The sequence below is a fragment of the Typopeltis vanoorti genome, chromosome 20 (assembly GCF_054136105.1).
Source record: "Typopeltis vanoorti isolate ZY-2024b chromosome 20, IOZ_Tvanoo_1.0, whole genome shotgun sequence".
NCBI lineage: Eukaryota > Metazoa > Arthropoda > Arachnida > Uropygi > Thelyphonidae > Typopeltis > Typopeltis vanoorti.
This window is the reverse complement of record NC_143568.1, coordinates 18,712,931-18,729,734: the sequence shown is the minus strand read 5'-3', so window position 1 is coordinate 18,729,734 and position 16,804 is coordinate 18,712,931.

The window sequence follows — 16,804 nt, the reverse complement described above, 5'->3', positions numbered from 1 at the left end:
AAAGATATAAGCTGTGCTGTATAAGAGCTGATTTGTCCTTTATACTGTTGGTTGTGATGGTTTTTATCTCAGCATTTGTATATAAGAGGAGCTATTTTAGCTTAGATTTATGTAAGGCGTTTAATGGCGGTAGTCTTATACAGTCAGTTATGGAGTTCATATGTTCCAATATCCTTGACTTCATTTTACAATGCCCTTCTGTTAAAACATTCCGAGGTATGTCGTCAGCTTGATGCTCACTGAGTTGAATTAGAAATTAGATATAGCTACCTACTGATGATTTGCTGTTACTGGAGTTGTTGGTTTGTTACGTCACTTTTGAAGCTCAACTTCAGTAAATATTTTGTTGAAAGGATGAAACTCTTTCTGTTATTGCAGATTACGGAAGTGTTTTGTTTCCAAATCATGTGCATATGCTTTCTAAAACACCTTTTTTTGGTGTATGTTGATCTGTAAAACATTTCATAACTTCTCTGTTTTCTTTTACATCCATTTTTACGTTTGGTTTCATCCAGTCCATTTTCAGCTTTCTTCTCTGATTGCCTAACAAGGAGAGTGGGTCCTGTAGCCGACTTGTCGCCTCATGCCCAAGAACTTCAACATCGGATGCAGTCCTTGATGATCCGGGCGTCGACTGATCCAGTATGGATTTCTTCATGCTTTTCACCATTAAAATGGTGAATGGAACACTGTTATTCTGGTTCCTCAGTTGAGACATGTCTGATAATGGTGATCCTGCTGGTAGCGATGCTACCGCCAGCATTATAATAATAATGACCCCTCAAGGAACATGCCTTGTCGTAGCGGTGGGGGATTGCGTGCTTTCTTGAGGGATTATTATTATTATTATTATTATTATTATTATTATTATTATTATTATTATTATTATTATTATTATTATTATAAACAAGACCTAAATGAAATCACAACAGACTTCTACTAAAACTCAATTGCAATCAACGGCACCAAAACACAGATGTTGATAATACATAACCCAGAATCGATACACTGTCACACATACCGCTGCATTAACAACAAAAAACCTGACAATTTACGAAATCAAACCTGTAACACATGCAAAATACTTTTGTCTCTACATAGATTCCCACCTTAAATGGACAGAACATATAAAATATCTACATACCACACTCCGGATCATCGCAGCAAAACTCTTCCAAGTAAAAGACATTGTTCCATCCAACATAAAAAACTCCTATATCAGGGTATCTGCGCATCCCTACTCAGATACGGAATAACAGTCTACACAAACACATCAAACACTCACCTAACAAAATTAGAAACATTACACAAGAAAATCGTGTCAACAGTGATTTATACACCTTATACACAACAGCCAATATCCGACCAGCACATGGCGATACACAGAATTCTGAGCATCAAAATATTATTATTATTATTATTATTATTATTATTATTATTGATTCAAAAAATAGCAATGTTAAAAATTGAAATGAATCCATTCAGCATTCCCTTCTGATAACAAAAAAATAAATTCTAAGTATAATTTGTGATAATAAGATGTAGGACCTCCTTTCGCTGTGTTGACGGCAGCAATCTTACGAGGCTTTCCACAAGATAGACATAGAGATCAATGGAAATTTTCGACCATTCTTCCTGTAGGAATATAATGAGGTGCTGGACTGTTGTGAGCGGACGTCTCTCGACCTCACCCGACGCTCCAGTTCATCCCATAGATGTTCAGCAGGGTTGAATGAGGGCTCTGTGAAGGCCATGAATACCTGTGGGAGTTCAATGTTCGTGGCAACACAAAGAGAAGTCCGAGGCACAAACTAGGAAAAACAAGACCATACCTCACACGGCCACCTCCGAATTTCACAGATGGGGTTATGCACTCTAGTAAGAGACATTGGCAGAGCATCCCCCCCCCCCCACACACACACACCTACGCCAGTCCATCTGCTCTTGGAATATATGGCGTGATTCGTAGCTCGGCTTTTCAAGCCGAGCTACGAAAAGTCAACTTGCAGTTGACTCCTTGAGTTTCCATCTCATCAGTACGATATCACTGATTGTTCCCCTAAGATGGCCCAATGATTTATCAATAATTTGCCGAAGAGGTAGACGTGCGACATGACATCTTATTACAACGCCTCTTACAATGTCCGCCAGTTCCCTTCTTGTAGCCATTTCACCCGGACACAGTTGCACCTTCTTGGGATCATCATGTTCTTCCAATTTCTACGGGCTACAAAACAAGCCACTCGTTACATGGCACGATGCACCTTGTCGATGGTGGTGTCCGTTGACTTCTTTCCAAGCAGTGTATATACGCCATTCATCCTTCGCCTGCAGTAGATTCCAGTTGATTAAAATGTTCGTAAGATGAGTTATTTTTTACTATTTTTGCAAAACCTGAACGCACACATTCGTGGAATAAACAGTACAGTGAACCGGATATTAAACTTTTGTTGTGAATGCCTTGAGGAATTAATTTAAGATATTTTTCCCTTGTAAAGAGGAACAAAAATAGCTCCGACGAAGTTTGTGATCAAGTTTCGCATTTCGTAGGGTTTTGTTTAATTTAATAAAGAGCTTAGCTTAATATTGTTGTTTGTTAAGAGAAATAGGCCCGAGTTTGAAAACAAAATGGACTGTTAAGTTCTGAAACCGAAAATCCAATTCCAAACAGGGATCGAAGGAGAAAACCATGCTCTGTTTTATTTTTAAAATAGCAACTAAACATGTAATATAAGCGTCAATCAAATTTAGACAAATTACATTTTAGAAAGAAAATATAATAATAACATTTGGGAGGTTTCTATTATATCGCATGCTGGCAGCAGTATAAATAATGGATATATTAGAATTTAAATGAAAATAATCCCAGTAATGTTGTTATTTAATTTTAAGGTCTCATAAAATATATGGCGTTTATTATCCTACTACTCCATGTTCGATTTTGAGGACGAAGTATGAGTAAATATGAAATAAAATTATTGCAGACGCAACAGTAAAAACAAAGAACGTTGGAAGTACTATACTGTAAAATAAATGACAGAACTGATAATCAATACTCTTTGTTTAATTTAGGAGGAAAGGAAGCAGATTTGTAGTGTAGATTGAGCAATATTACAAACTTTTCCGCAGAAGGTGAGTTAGCCGATTTCAACTGTAATTCACAACAGATTCAACCCAACTGCGTCAGAGACACAAACACAAGTTCTGCCACAGGCATTACTGTTTTGTTGCGAAGATAATCTATAGTTATCCAGTAATATCATAATTCCAACACTAACAAGGTTAGCAGCATACTCTGAGAGCTAATTCTGTTCTTTATTGTTAAAACAGTGAAAACGATGGACAGTGAACACAACAGAAAATGATTTTTTCGTTAACACATCGGCAGTATACCCCCCCTCCCTTTTTTTTTACTCTGTAAAGTGTGAACTGCTATATTGTGCTATCGAAAATTTTCAATGATTATATTGTATTGGTGAAAAATCTGGTTGATTAAAATTGATTAAAAACCCAGCACTGTCGCTTATAGTGTCATGGACACTTAGAATAGAATATACACATAGAAATATGCGAATAAAATACGAATCTATAATGTGCTTTCATATTTTTCCAGAAGGTGGCAACACTGCAATATCTATTATTATCATTATCACCGGTATTAGCAAACCTATTTATGGAAAAATTTGAAAAAAAAACTCTTAAGAAATACCATAAAAAACCAAAAATATGGCTACGTTATGTGGACGATATTTTCATCATATTCAGTGGAACAACAGATGAACTTATCAATTTCAAAGATTATCTCAACAATTTGCACAACACCATAAAATTCACTTTAGAACAAGAAAAAAATAAAAAAAACTTCCTTTTCTGGATATTCTATTAGAAGTTAATGAAGAAAGTAAACTCTCCTTCTCAGTATATAGGAACCCGACAAACACTGGAAGATTTCTAAATGCATCCTCACACCACCATCCTTCACAAAAAATAAGCTTAATTAAAAATCTTCGAGACAGAGCATACAATATCTCCAGCACACAAGAAAGATGTAATGAAGAACTAAAATACTTAACACAAATCCTCCAACAATGGATATGAAACAAAAACCATCAAGAGAATCCTTAAAATGCCTCCAGCCAACAACATAGTAAAACAGGATTACAAAAACGCAATCTCGCTTCCTTATATCAAAAATGTTACAGACAAGCTAGCCAAATTAATGAACAAACACAACATAAAAGTAGCCTTCCTTCCTATGGAAAAAAATCTAAAGATTCCTACATCCACCAAAACCACCTTATCATCCTCTTATAAAACCAGGAGTCTACAAAATCCATTGCTCTGGCGGGATTTGCTACGTAGGACAGACAGGAAGATCTGCAGAAATACGCATGGCTGAACACACCAAAAAGACGTACAATACAAAAGAGAACACAAAACGGGTCTTGCTTACCACACCACTTCCACTGGACACAATGTACTTCTGTCGTACATAGAAAACAACAGTGATATAAGAAAATTTAAAGAAGCTGCTAATATGCTAAAAAACCCAACCAATGCAATAAAAATCAAGGTTTAATTCGCCATCAAGTGTGGTCAGCTCTAATAAAAAATCCACCTCAATCTGAGCTCGGACTGTATGAACGAGAACAAGAACACGTGACATCGTCCAGTATTGTTCAACGTCAATAACGTTATATATCTGCATTCTGTTATTTGAGTTTTATGAATATCCCGACGGTTATGATTTGTATTTATTAATTCTCTTGTTTAAACTTTAAGTTATACTATTTACCCCCTGAAGATGTAAATTCTACGATTTACAAAACTTGTCGGGAACTATTATTTCAGTATTTTGTATAACTGAATAATAAAAAATGTGGTGTAATCACCGAAATATATCTTTTGAACCAATTAGCCACAGAAGTCTACGCCTACAATCTATTATTATATTTCACTCATGGCATATAATTGTCTGAATCCACTCTAGAAGATCAGAGGTGCGATTTTGGTACTTCAGGATCCCAACCATGCGATATTTATGTGTAGATGGCTCCTGTATACGGAAAGCAATGTCTGTCACTTCGGATAATAACATGCATTGAGAGCAATTCAACTATGGGCAGGCCGTTGTTAATAACGCGAAAGAATCTGAACAACCAAGACTTCACTGATACGCCTTGGTAATAACATAGGGATCATTTTGACCGATTTCCTACCAACCTTACCTACGGCAATCACTGTCAGCCTCAAATCATATACAGCGATAGACATGTTACATCTTTCATGAATGTTATCCAATAGAAACATCCATCTTAGAAGAGGTCTTACTATAAATGGCACCTTTCCGTGACATGTCGAAGCACATTACATTGTTCCTCTTGAGCAGACACATACAGGAGAGTTGCTATGAATGGAATGTCGTAACCGGTGCTGTTCTTTCTCCAAATTCTAGGGAGAAAATGAAATCGGAACAAGGATTCTCTTTTCATTTGCACATCGGAGATCAGTATGTTATTTTTCGACCACAAAATTAATTTAGTAACTGAACTGGGTTTTATTGGTCGGAGTTTGATTACTGGTTGTATCAAACTCCGACCAATAAAACCCGGTTCAGTTATCCTATGAAGCATTTCATTCTGTCAAATCGAAAGAAAATGATAGCCAGAACTCTAGTATAGTAAGTTGGCATCTGTTAAATATTATAACTACAGAGAGAGAGAGAGAGAGAGAGAGAGAGAGAGAGAGAGAGAGAGAGAGAGAGAGAGAGAGAGAGAGAGAGCGTATCCTCTGAAGTCATTCTTCCTACTCATATCCGAACGTTCAGTCGAAGACACTTTAATTATCATATAACATTAACCAAGCATCTTCATTTGAGTCTACAAGACGTTTTCCTCACACTAATATGACTGCATTTACTTATTCCTAAATGTGTTGATCATCAAGGATCGCTACAGTGCAGGAAAAAATACGTAAATAAAAAAGAACCAAATATAATGAATGGCTACCTAACAAAGCTGTAGTCTGCGAATAATGCTCTGGCATGAACTACATAAAGCTAAAGATCTTTTAGTCAATACAATAGCTGGTAGAAAATTAATGTCCAGAAAATTCATGAGCAATTAAAGTCGGATGATTGCACTGGTTCGTTCAAGTGAAACGAATTTATCACATTCATTTGCTTTACTTAAACGGTCTTAATTCTCCCCCCCCCACCTCACCAAGTTTCTCTTATCAGGGATACACTTTTAATGTTCTTCGGTTCTCTTTTTTATATATAAACTTGTTAAAAGTCAACAACAATTTCTAATACATTGGATGTACCAAAAAAAAGATTAATTTTTTCCCCGACGCTTACGGCATAAATTAAACAAGTAATAGTAGATTTAAGCTCTTTTGGAATGTGTTTATTATCTCCAAATTACGAAGCTGACAGTTTAATTAATGAACAAAGCAAATAGTTATTTGAATAACTCTTTTCATTAGCTTCGCAGAAAAGTTGATGGCAAATGTGTTTAGTGTTCTGCTAACTTGTTACTTTTTAATTGATAATTTACATCTATATTCCTTATAAGGACTGGCTTAAAGAGGCGAAGCAAGAATGCTTTTCATCTTCCCCGTTATCTGTAGAGGACAGTGTAGGGATAAGGTGTTATTGAGCTATTAAAGCTCTGATGATGGCAATAGGGTAACAGCAATAGCCGAGCCTCAGTTAGAACTTCACTCACTACAGCATTGCCATCTATTACCCTCCAAGGGTATTACTTTTCCTCCAACCTACATCTATATATTAATTAGCGTGAATATTAAAATACAGTGGCTATAATAAATTTAAAAGAGTGTCAGAAACAAAATGCTTTTTGCATAAATAGCGAATTCATTTTCCATTATGGAAAATTCTTTCTTAAAGTGAATGAAGTTGAAATCCCATTAATTAATATTGGATACGTAATAAAAATTTTAGGTCAAACTCATATTATTAATGTATCATACGGCAAAAGTGCCTTTTGACAAAGCCCCTGGACACGTATCTTCTCTTCATAACACACCTGTTATACGGAAAAGCAAAAATAATAGCTATAGTATATTACAGACAGGTTTACAATACCTAACGTGTATCATGCGAACACTATGGCATTCTTTTTGTTGAAAATCAAAATAAAGCTCCATGCCCTACTATTTCGATGAATGTTGACTACAGTATTATCTCATTCACTCTTTTTTTTTCCCAACTAAGTAAAGATCATGTGAACGTTACATAAATAAATAATGAAATCATGGCAAAGAGAATGAGGAACTGCCATTAGAGTAGTTTCCTTAGAGAAAAACTGACACCTTATACAGTTCTTTTTTGACAAAATATTTGATATCACACTATGCACAAATACTCAAGCACAAATGACGAATAATAATAAAGAGAAAAGTTTATCATTTTCATGGTTGATAACTGTGTGTGTTGATCGCTGTTATCTCTTAAGAACCTGCTTGAAGGCGATATAATTAAGGATGCTCTCCGAGATATTGCTGTCAACGCACCGATGATGGATGATGCAATCTAATCTTCCTGGGAAATGAAAATCAAGTTTGAATGATGTTCCTTTTTCATAACGAGATGTCTGCGATCTACACAACTGGGATATATGAGAACATCCAGTAATGAGTGTTTAAAATAATTTTTTGTTTGCTAAAACGTTTCAGACACTTATCTCATTCTGAACTATAACGACCGTATCTGTGACACCTTTTAAAACTTTATGCACGTTATCAAAGTCATCTGTCAGCAGGTTAGCTATGTAATTTTTTTATCTGTGTGATTCCCTATCCAGAAAAATCTATAGTGGCTTAGTACCGTGAAACGGCTGAGATAATATTTTTTTTAATTTACATTCATTTTATTTATTTATTAACATGATTCGAAAACTGTGCTCTATAGACTAAGCAAAGAATGTTTTCAAGACACTTCATTCCTCCAGTAAGCGAGGCAGTGGTCTTCCACGTAAGAACATTCATAGACATAGAACTCCACAGCTTTAGTTTCCTTTGAAATACTGCTATTAGTTGAATGATGGAACCCAAAATCCAGTACGAGAGACCTATCAGAAAGAAAAGTTTCTAAAATTAAAAAAAAGTATGAGAAACCTATTGTACAAATATTAACATAATCAGTCTATTTCTTTTACGTTGTTGGTCTAGTTCACTTCGTATTTCACAAAAAAAAAAAAATCTCTAAATTAAAAATGAACGAATAATCGCGCATGCGCGCCTATGTGTATCAAAACCATTTACGTTCCTTCGAAATACGTATTTTTTTTGTCAAATTCTAATAAACTAATCCCATCAGTCTATTTCATGACATAAAATGTTTAATAATCCGAAAAGAAACTAATTTTGAAATAAAATTACTTTGAAGAAGATTAGTTCGGAGATGTTTAGTTCATGAAAGAGTATTTATAGTTTTATCATGCAGAAAAAAACTCTGGTAACAATTAAAATTAACAAAATGAAAAACAAAGTTATAAAAAAAAGTTATTCAGGTCTCTAATAATTCTTATGAGCGGTAGGTCCAGTGAATGCTAACAGGCTGTATACATCAATTACCACAGGTACCTCTGGTTTCGACTACAACCTCATTAACGTATTATTCAGTGTTATCCAATATTGCATCTAATTGAATACCAATGACTTCCACTAATGATTTAATATTTCTTGCATTTCAAGAAGATATTTTTGTTATGCAGATACGTTTAAGCGTCCTGTCACCAAATGCTTGATTGCTTCTTTATCTCAATATATACTGTTGAAAGTATTGGTCGCCATTACTGGCTTCTCTCTATCTCTCTCTCTCTACTAAATGTTAATAAATGGAAACAGGTATTTAAGTCTGAGTTTGTAAACAGCAACCCGTCTACAGAAATCCTTCGTGTAACATAAATCTCTACAGCAGTAGATGTTGTGAAATGGAGAACCTCCATAGTTCTGACATTAACGACGATGTCTTCTGGGTGGAAAAATTATTATCCGGAACGTGAAGAGCGTATCCAAGGATTTTTCAAAGTAGAACAATTGTCCATAAAATCCACACACACACACACACACACACACACACACACACACACACACACACACACACACACACACACACACACACACACACACACACACACAATGAACTGACATAACGCACTAGCATCACAGTATTAGTTGCTTGGGTATAATTTCAAACAGCAATGGCAATAATTCTGAACTCCTGGTTAAGAGAACCCATTGATGTTTACTATTCCTTTCGGATACGTGGCCCGGCTGATTGTCTCTCGGATTTTTTTTTCTGAGCAGCATCAACTGACAGCCTATGATATGATTACTGGAAGTTGAGTAGCTGAACAAGAATCATTTCCAATATTTTACACAATTATGTCTTGTGATTTTTCATTAGTGCACAGTTTTCAAGACTTTTGTGATTTTTATGGTGTGTAATATCAGATTTATTCACAGGCTGTATTAATACAAACGTGCACTTGTTTGAATTTATATAATTTTTTTGCACTCTCTAAAATTAAAATTAAAATAAAAATACCTTGGGAGAAACTGAAGCATTCCTAAGTTCAATAAGGAAGCTTTTAAAAGTACCTTAATAAGTTTTATGTCTATTTTTTTTTCTAGAAGCCGATAATTTCCTCAAAAATCTTCAAATAACAACAACAAAAAAGATGTTTTATTATATTCAAAAACAGGCTTTTTTTGGCCACTTTCTACTTCAAAACTTCAATTCTTTTTTTCATCATTAACGAACAGCTGCATGATAAGAATCCTTTTTTTTGCCAAAATCCTGTATCCGTTACACCTTTCTCTTGACATCGTTATAAAAAATGCTTTTGTCTTTCTTATCTCTTACAATGGAACCCTTTAAGATGATAACCATTTCAGAACATGTGCCAGATGAAAAAAAAGCATACTTACCGATTCCGAGTACTAAATTGCTTTGAAGGGGATGATGGAATCGATTTCCCTTTGTCACTTCAGTGAAAAATGGAACTTTTTTTTTTAAATTTTATCTGCTTTTTTTGCTACCAATAGAAAAGGATGACGAGTTCTAGCTTTCAAGACATAAATTACTTTCTTCCGATGTTTTTATCCATCGGAAGAAAGTAATTTATCCATCAAAGTTCAAATGACAACACATTCCCACCCACCAATATCATGTAGTTTATCAATTCCAAATGGATTTTGTCTTTCCGACCATTATAAGATCACGGTGTTTGTCCTTGTAACTCTCAAGTTGAATAGTGGTGCATTACAGGTTGTGAAATATCCCCACAACCAGCCTTAATTTTATTTTTTATTTTTAATTCCGTAAGTGAGAGCAGGTACAGAAAGACAGACTGGAATAGAAATAGCTACACTAAAGCGAAACTTACAATGTCCTCATGAAGAAACCCAATTTAATATTTTGCATCATTGCATAACTTTAAGTAATAGTTCAATTCGAAAGTTTAGCTAATAATACTAAGCAGCGTGATTGGAAGATGTAGTCTCAGAAGCTACTGCAATCCCACGCGCACCATGGTATTGGAGAGTCAGTCATGGGATCTCCCCTCCATTCCCTGGCACGTATGCAATGTCTATGGCTTCCACTGTAGGACTGAGCACTGCAAGATTAAATTTATTTTTTAGCACGATAAAAGACGCATAGAGTTAGTAAATAGTATTATTTCTGTTTGTTTTTATAATCCTACGTTTAATTCGATTGGCTGGAAATATATCCGACACGATCTATAGAAACGAGGCCAAAATTACATATTCTACTAACTACGTATGTTCCAAGGCCTGTATGCCAGTTTTGTTGGATACAAAACCTACATTTTCTGTGTGAGACCAAACATTAATCTTTAGTTGAAGCGCTTACAAAAGTTTAAGATGGTATTTAAAACCAAATCTTTCTAAAAGAATTGAAAAGCTCGACATCCTAGTGAGTACCCTGCGGTGACGTGGATTTGACACTGGTAGAATAGCCAGTATAAAACATATTCTACTCTATATGTGATTTAATAAAAATGTGCTGAATGAATTCCATGGGTAAAACAGATTTGATTTGCACCATGAACGTTGACTAAGTAACGTGTTTTGGCATTCGCAGTTGGAAAGTCCTACCATTTCAATGCAAAGCTGTGTGCCGGTTTAATAAATGAGTTTGGTTATTGGTCTCATTGTTGTGCAGGCGCACCACGCATACCTGATAGGATTGATAAACTTTTGGATGTCAAAAATTGAGAGATGCTCAAAGACCTAACAAATTGATTGATTTCTTGCCTACGATTACGAGAGAGTTTCGAAAGTAACCTCTTCCAATAGTTCCACAATAAAAAAATTTATTTTCACACATATATCTCGACGCAATCTTCCACCTCCCTTTCAATGTATTTTCCCCACTACATAACAAGTTTTTCAAAGCTGTCGCATAAAAATAAATAAATAAGAAAAATAAATTTATTTTCCGAAGCATTTTCTCGTGTCTGATTTCAGCTGCTCTTCAAGATGAAATTTTGATATATTTCAAAATGGATACTCTTGAAATGTGTCTTCGATTTAAAAATAAATCCAATGGAACACCAAGTTCTGTACTGTACAGGGAACGCTTCACAATTGGGTTCATTTCAATAGCTATCAAAGAGATCGAAAATAAAGAAGAAATTCTTTCTGAACATCTTTTGTCCGAGATGCAGAAGTACAATCTTTTCTAAACTGTTGAAAAAACATCTTTGTTCACTGGGGGAATATTTCCAATTGTGGAGTTTCTTTAAAGCATGTCCCTAACAAAAATTTACAATTCGACATTTCATGCATGTTGCGCAAAATTCGTAAGCACTTGTTGGAATCATTCTTTTCACCCTTCCGTCGCTCATATAATATCCTCGTCGTGGCTGAACGAATTTTTATTAAAATTCGGTATTTGGAATACCTAATACCAATCGCTTTAAATTACACCGCTTTAGTGAGAAACGTTATTCTGTCCATCTCCTATGAGACCGACTTGCTCAATAATGTTTATAAGGATTACAAAATCTTCATAAACATTCTCAACGTCCCACAAGGGATTCGAACACAGATCTTTCTAGTCGAAAGGTATCGTCGATGCAGAATGGTCTACCGGGGCTTCCACTAAAAATGTCTCGAGGTTCAAATGTTGTAATACAATGTCGTTATGGGAAAATATACTTTTTGTGATAGTCTAGAATCACTAATTACTAGTTTTCTGACCTCTGTAGCTCAGTCGGTATAGACGAAACCATTTGGTTCGAAAGAACGGGGTTCGAATCCTGTCTATCACACAAAAAACCTATATCGGAGCTTTTAAATCAAATAGCCAGTCAGCTGGCTTCATATAAAGGTGGAGGATTTCTCCTCCAGGAAACTCGGGGGTTTTCTTTCCCCAAAAGGACAAAGGGGCTCAGTGAACACATATTTACAGACGCAGAATACTAACGGACATGTAAAGCAACGGGAAACTACCTTGGTCTATAATAATTCTCTGATAAAATAGTACTGCTGTCCCACCAACCACTAAATTGAGGGGGGGAAGGTCACGACTTTTCTAAAGTTCACGTTTCTCTTCTGCGCTCGCTTTTTTTTTTCACATCCATTTGTCAGTATTACTGTGATGGACAGTAATACTGACAAATGCTATTAGAAAACCAGATACGTAATACATTAAAGAACATAACTCCAGGCTTTAACAGAAAGTAGGTCACTATTCTTATCTTCGTTTCTTTCAGACCAGAGACTCAGGCAAGGTCATTCAATAGCGAGGTCATTTTGTAACTAATATCTTTGGTCTTCATCCCTAAACGTGTTCTATTCACGTATACCTGCCGAAGTATGTGCAAATTGTGTTTTTAGTATTGTGATATGCAAGTAAGTAAATTTTCAATATACAGAATGGCCATAAAATAACTTTCCCTCTTTGGAAGCATTTGTAGCTAAAACCAATATACGGAATGAGACCAAATTTTATATTAAGACTTGTGAAGGCATGGGGAGATGATTTCCGCGAAAAAAAAAAAAAAAACATTAGTAACAAAAGTCGCCGATAGGGGGTATTTTGGCGTTGGCGGAGCCGAAAGCAGTCAAATATTTGCAGTAAATGCAAGTAAAAAGGATTATGCAAATCTTACTGCGCGTACGTGACAGCAGCGCCACCTATTCCACTTAAAAAGGGAATGGGAACGTTCAGGCAGTTATTCGAATGACTGACGAATTGTGCTCAATATGCGTCCTTCCTTCCCTCAGCATGCTTTACTTGTTAAGTTGTTTTATCTTAAACAGTGCAATGCCGTAGCCGCCCTTCGGGATTTTTGAAGACTTCATAACCTGCGTACAGATCCTATGTCAGCTGGAGCACTGAGAGCTATGATTAAGAAGTTTGAAGAAACTGGAGGAGTTAGACCTGACAGAGGACGGAAAGCAGTGCAAGAAGAGACAGTCACAGACGTTACTGGTCAGCAGTCAACAGACGTTAAAGGTGAGCATATTGAAAATCGTGTACGTGGTCCAGGGGACCCTGATTCTGATGAATGAAACATTATTTCTTGTGAGTTCAATCACTACATTAATTTCTGTGTCTCTCGCAAGTTGTTTTAGTTTAATTATGATTATTATTATTATCATTGTAACACGCCACATATCCAACTGCAATGAGTGACGCGGCTGTCACTTACACCGTCCAAATGTTATTATTCCATTTTATCTGCTTTTAATGTAATTATCTGCTTGTTTACGGCTCCTCCAGGACTAAAATTTCCCCTATCGGCGACTTTTGGTACTAAATCTTTTTTTCGCGGAAATCATCTCCTCATGCCTTCGAAAGTCTCAACATAAAATTTGGTCTCATTCCGTTTATTGGTTTTAGCTACAGATGCCTCTAAAGAGGGAAAGTTATTTTATGGCCACTCTGTATATTTTTCTATTACTTACGTGTTTCTCCAAGTGAGAGATTTAAGGGGGATGGAGATTCCAAGTTTCCAGGTGTGTGTGTGTGTGTGTGTGTGTGTGTGTGTGTGTGTCGATCTTAGTCCTAAGTCTCCGTAGAGTAAACAGCTCGTAATTTTCCTATACATTTAAAAATAAATATATGAGAATGCCATTAGAAATATGTTTTTTTGTGAATCCGAGAAAGAAAATAATAATACGATTGCAGCCAAGAGAACTGCTTATGATGTTTAAATCATAAATAACCAGCCTTATTGGCCCAGTAGTCAGCTTTTATGCTCTCCAACCAAATCGAATCTCGCCGTTGGCATGGGTGTTTGTGATCGACTTTAAGTGGAAGATGAATTTCATTACCTGGTATGAGATCGCCCTGTAATTACTGATGGAAGGCCTGAATTGGCTGTAAAACGTCCATGTCAGGTCGTCATAACAGAGTTTCCGGATTATGTAAAAAGTAAATAAAAAGAAAAGAAATGCAATTTTTTAAATAATAATCAAATCAAACTTCATTACCATTACCTGTCAAATAATATACATATGCAATTTAATTTAGAAAAATAATACTATAATTTCTCACATGTTTACTTCAGATTTCAATTCGCATCTTACTTAACAGTGTGCAATTCATATAGCAGAACAATCCCAGTGATATTATTATAACTATCACAGTAATAGTTTACACTTATAGTTCACAGTTACACAGGGTAGATAACAAGATTTCCTGTTTCAGTTTACATATACTCTATATATATTTCTTTTTTTCTCCAAAGTTTCACCACGTGTTAACATAAATATTATTTACGATACATACAATTCACTTTCGATTATATATTCATTTCATAAAAAGTACATTTTTATGGATATACATACCCATTTTAATAATATTCATATGTTATATTTTCTGTTTAGTACAGGATGTTAGAGAATGAACTATGTGAGACAGTGCAACGTTCATTTTAGATAAATAGTTATTAAGAATACTGGTAGATGTGAACTAAGTCAGATATTATGATATGCACAAAGAGAGGAATTATGTGTAACTAGGGACTATAGCAGTAACTAGGGAAACTCTTGTCGTAGGAATAAATAATATCTTTAAGGATCAACAAGAGGGGCAATATTCTATAGAGGATATCGGTTATGGTAATGTGACCTAGAAGTTAGGATCTTCATGTGGTCTTCGAAACCAGAATAAGCTTTTGTGAAGACAGTGGGATTACTGTTTATTTACTGGTGTTTTGGTGTAAATGTGCAAGTGTTTCCCCTTTAGTCTCCCAGATAATGAATGTTGTGTACCCTTTCAGCTCTACATTTATTGCTGGTATAAATTTCATAATATTGATTTAGAGTTCGGTGACTGGTTGGGTGTTTTAAGTTATGTGGAAGAATATTGATCAAAGTAGGGATCAGAGATGTTCCCTCGTAATTCCTCCGTATCTATTATTGAAGTAGTTTTTTAAAGTATAAAACTTAAGAGTTTGTCAGCGTTGAATGTGTATCCTGTGTTTTTTTTTTGTGTGTGTGCAACGATTCTAATTTGGACAGGTGGCTGTTTGTTGGTTCGCATAGACTGTTATGCCGTCTCTTAGTATTGATGCCATGGTAAATAATTTTTGCAGTGGTGATCGGTATCATATCCTATACTTGGAACAATTTGGCAGTAATAATGCGAAGTTTTATTTGAAAGGTATTCGATGTGTTCAGTCCATTTAAGGTGACTGTAGATGTGATGCATATGTCGATGAACATCATCATCATAATAATAATAAATTACGCAATTTATTAAAATTTACTATTGCACTAAAACGTTTAGCGGATGGAAATCACATAAAAAACTAATAGTGAATATAAATACGCAGTTCCTACTATCATTTAAGTTCCCACTTGAATAAACGTTTCATTTAAACAATAATCAATAATGATGTACAAAGAACTGCGTTTCATTAATATTCTTCTAAAAATAGAGTTTTGTAATAATTCCCAGTATATGACATCTTCATTAGCCACGTGGGATGTTTTCTAAATTGACCAAAAACATAAGTAATAATTACTTTTAAAAAAATAAACGGGAAAGATTGCAAACTGAACAATATTTACAAGATAAGACAGCAGAATAGTATAAAGTGCCTCAAAGAGTAAACAGTCGTCTTAAAATGGAAAAAATATATATAGAAATTTTTTATCCTCTAGATAAACAGCTCACCTCCTCATTACGGAAAATTCAACAGAAAACAGCAGTGATTTTTATCTCTCTGCCATAGTAAATAAAACTATAAAATTCCTATCTTTAGAAAGTAAGCAGTGGCGGCTCGTGGCTTGAAACCGTGGGGGTTCTGCAACTTTCGAAATATACATACTCACTGTAAGTACAGTGTATACGTGTTTGGATAAAATATCAAAATTATGGTAAAAATTTAAAAAAATCAAATATGAAAACAAATATTGTTTATTATCGACAAAATTATACAGTTTAGTATAATTCAAAATTACTTAAAAATAAAATGCATTATCATAACCCCAATAAAGTTCTAAAACAAAAACTATAACAAATGTTATGTCTTTAATTGTAATGTCCAAATATTTAAAGAGACGGAGTAAACACGATAAGCACTACGAACACTCTACTACTGGCGCAAACTGTATATAAACAACAGTGGAACTGCGCGACGGACAGTGCCGCATTACGCTAATAGCTCGCCTTTCACTATGACGTGTCTATACTTGCGCGCCTAGCAATATTACACTGTGGTAAACGCAGTGTTGCTAGCGTTCTTCGCCCTCCTAAGTGCTACAAGATGGATTTTTATTATTTTTTTATACC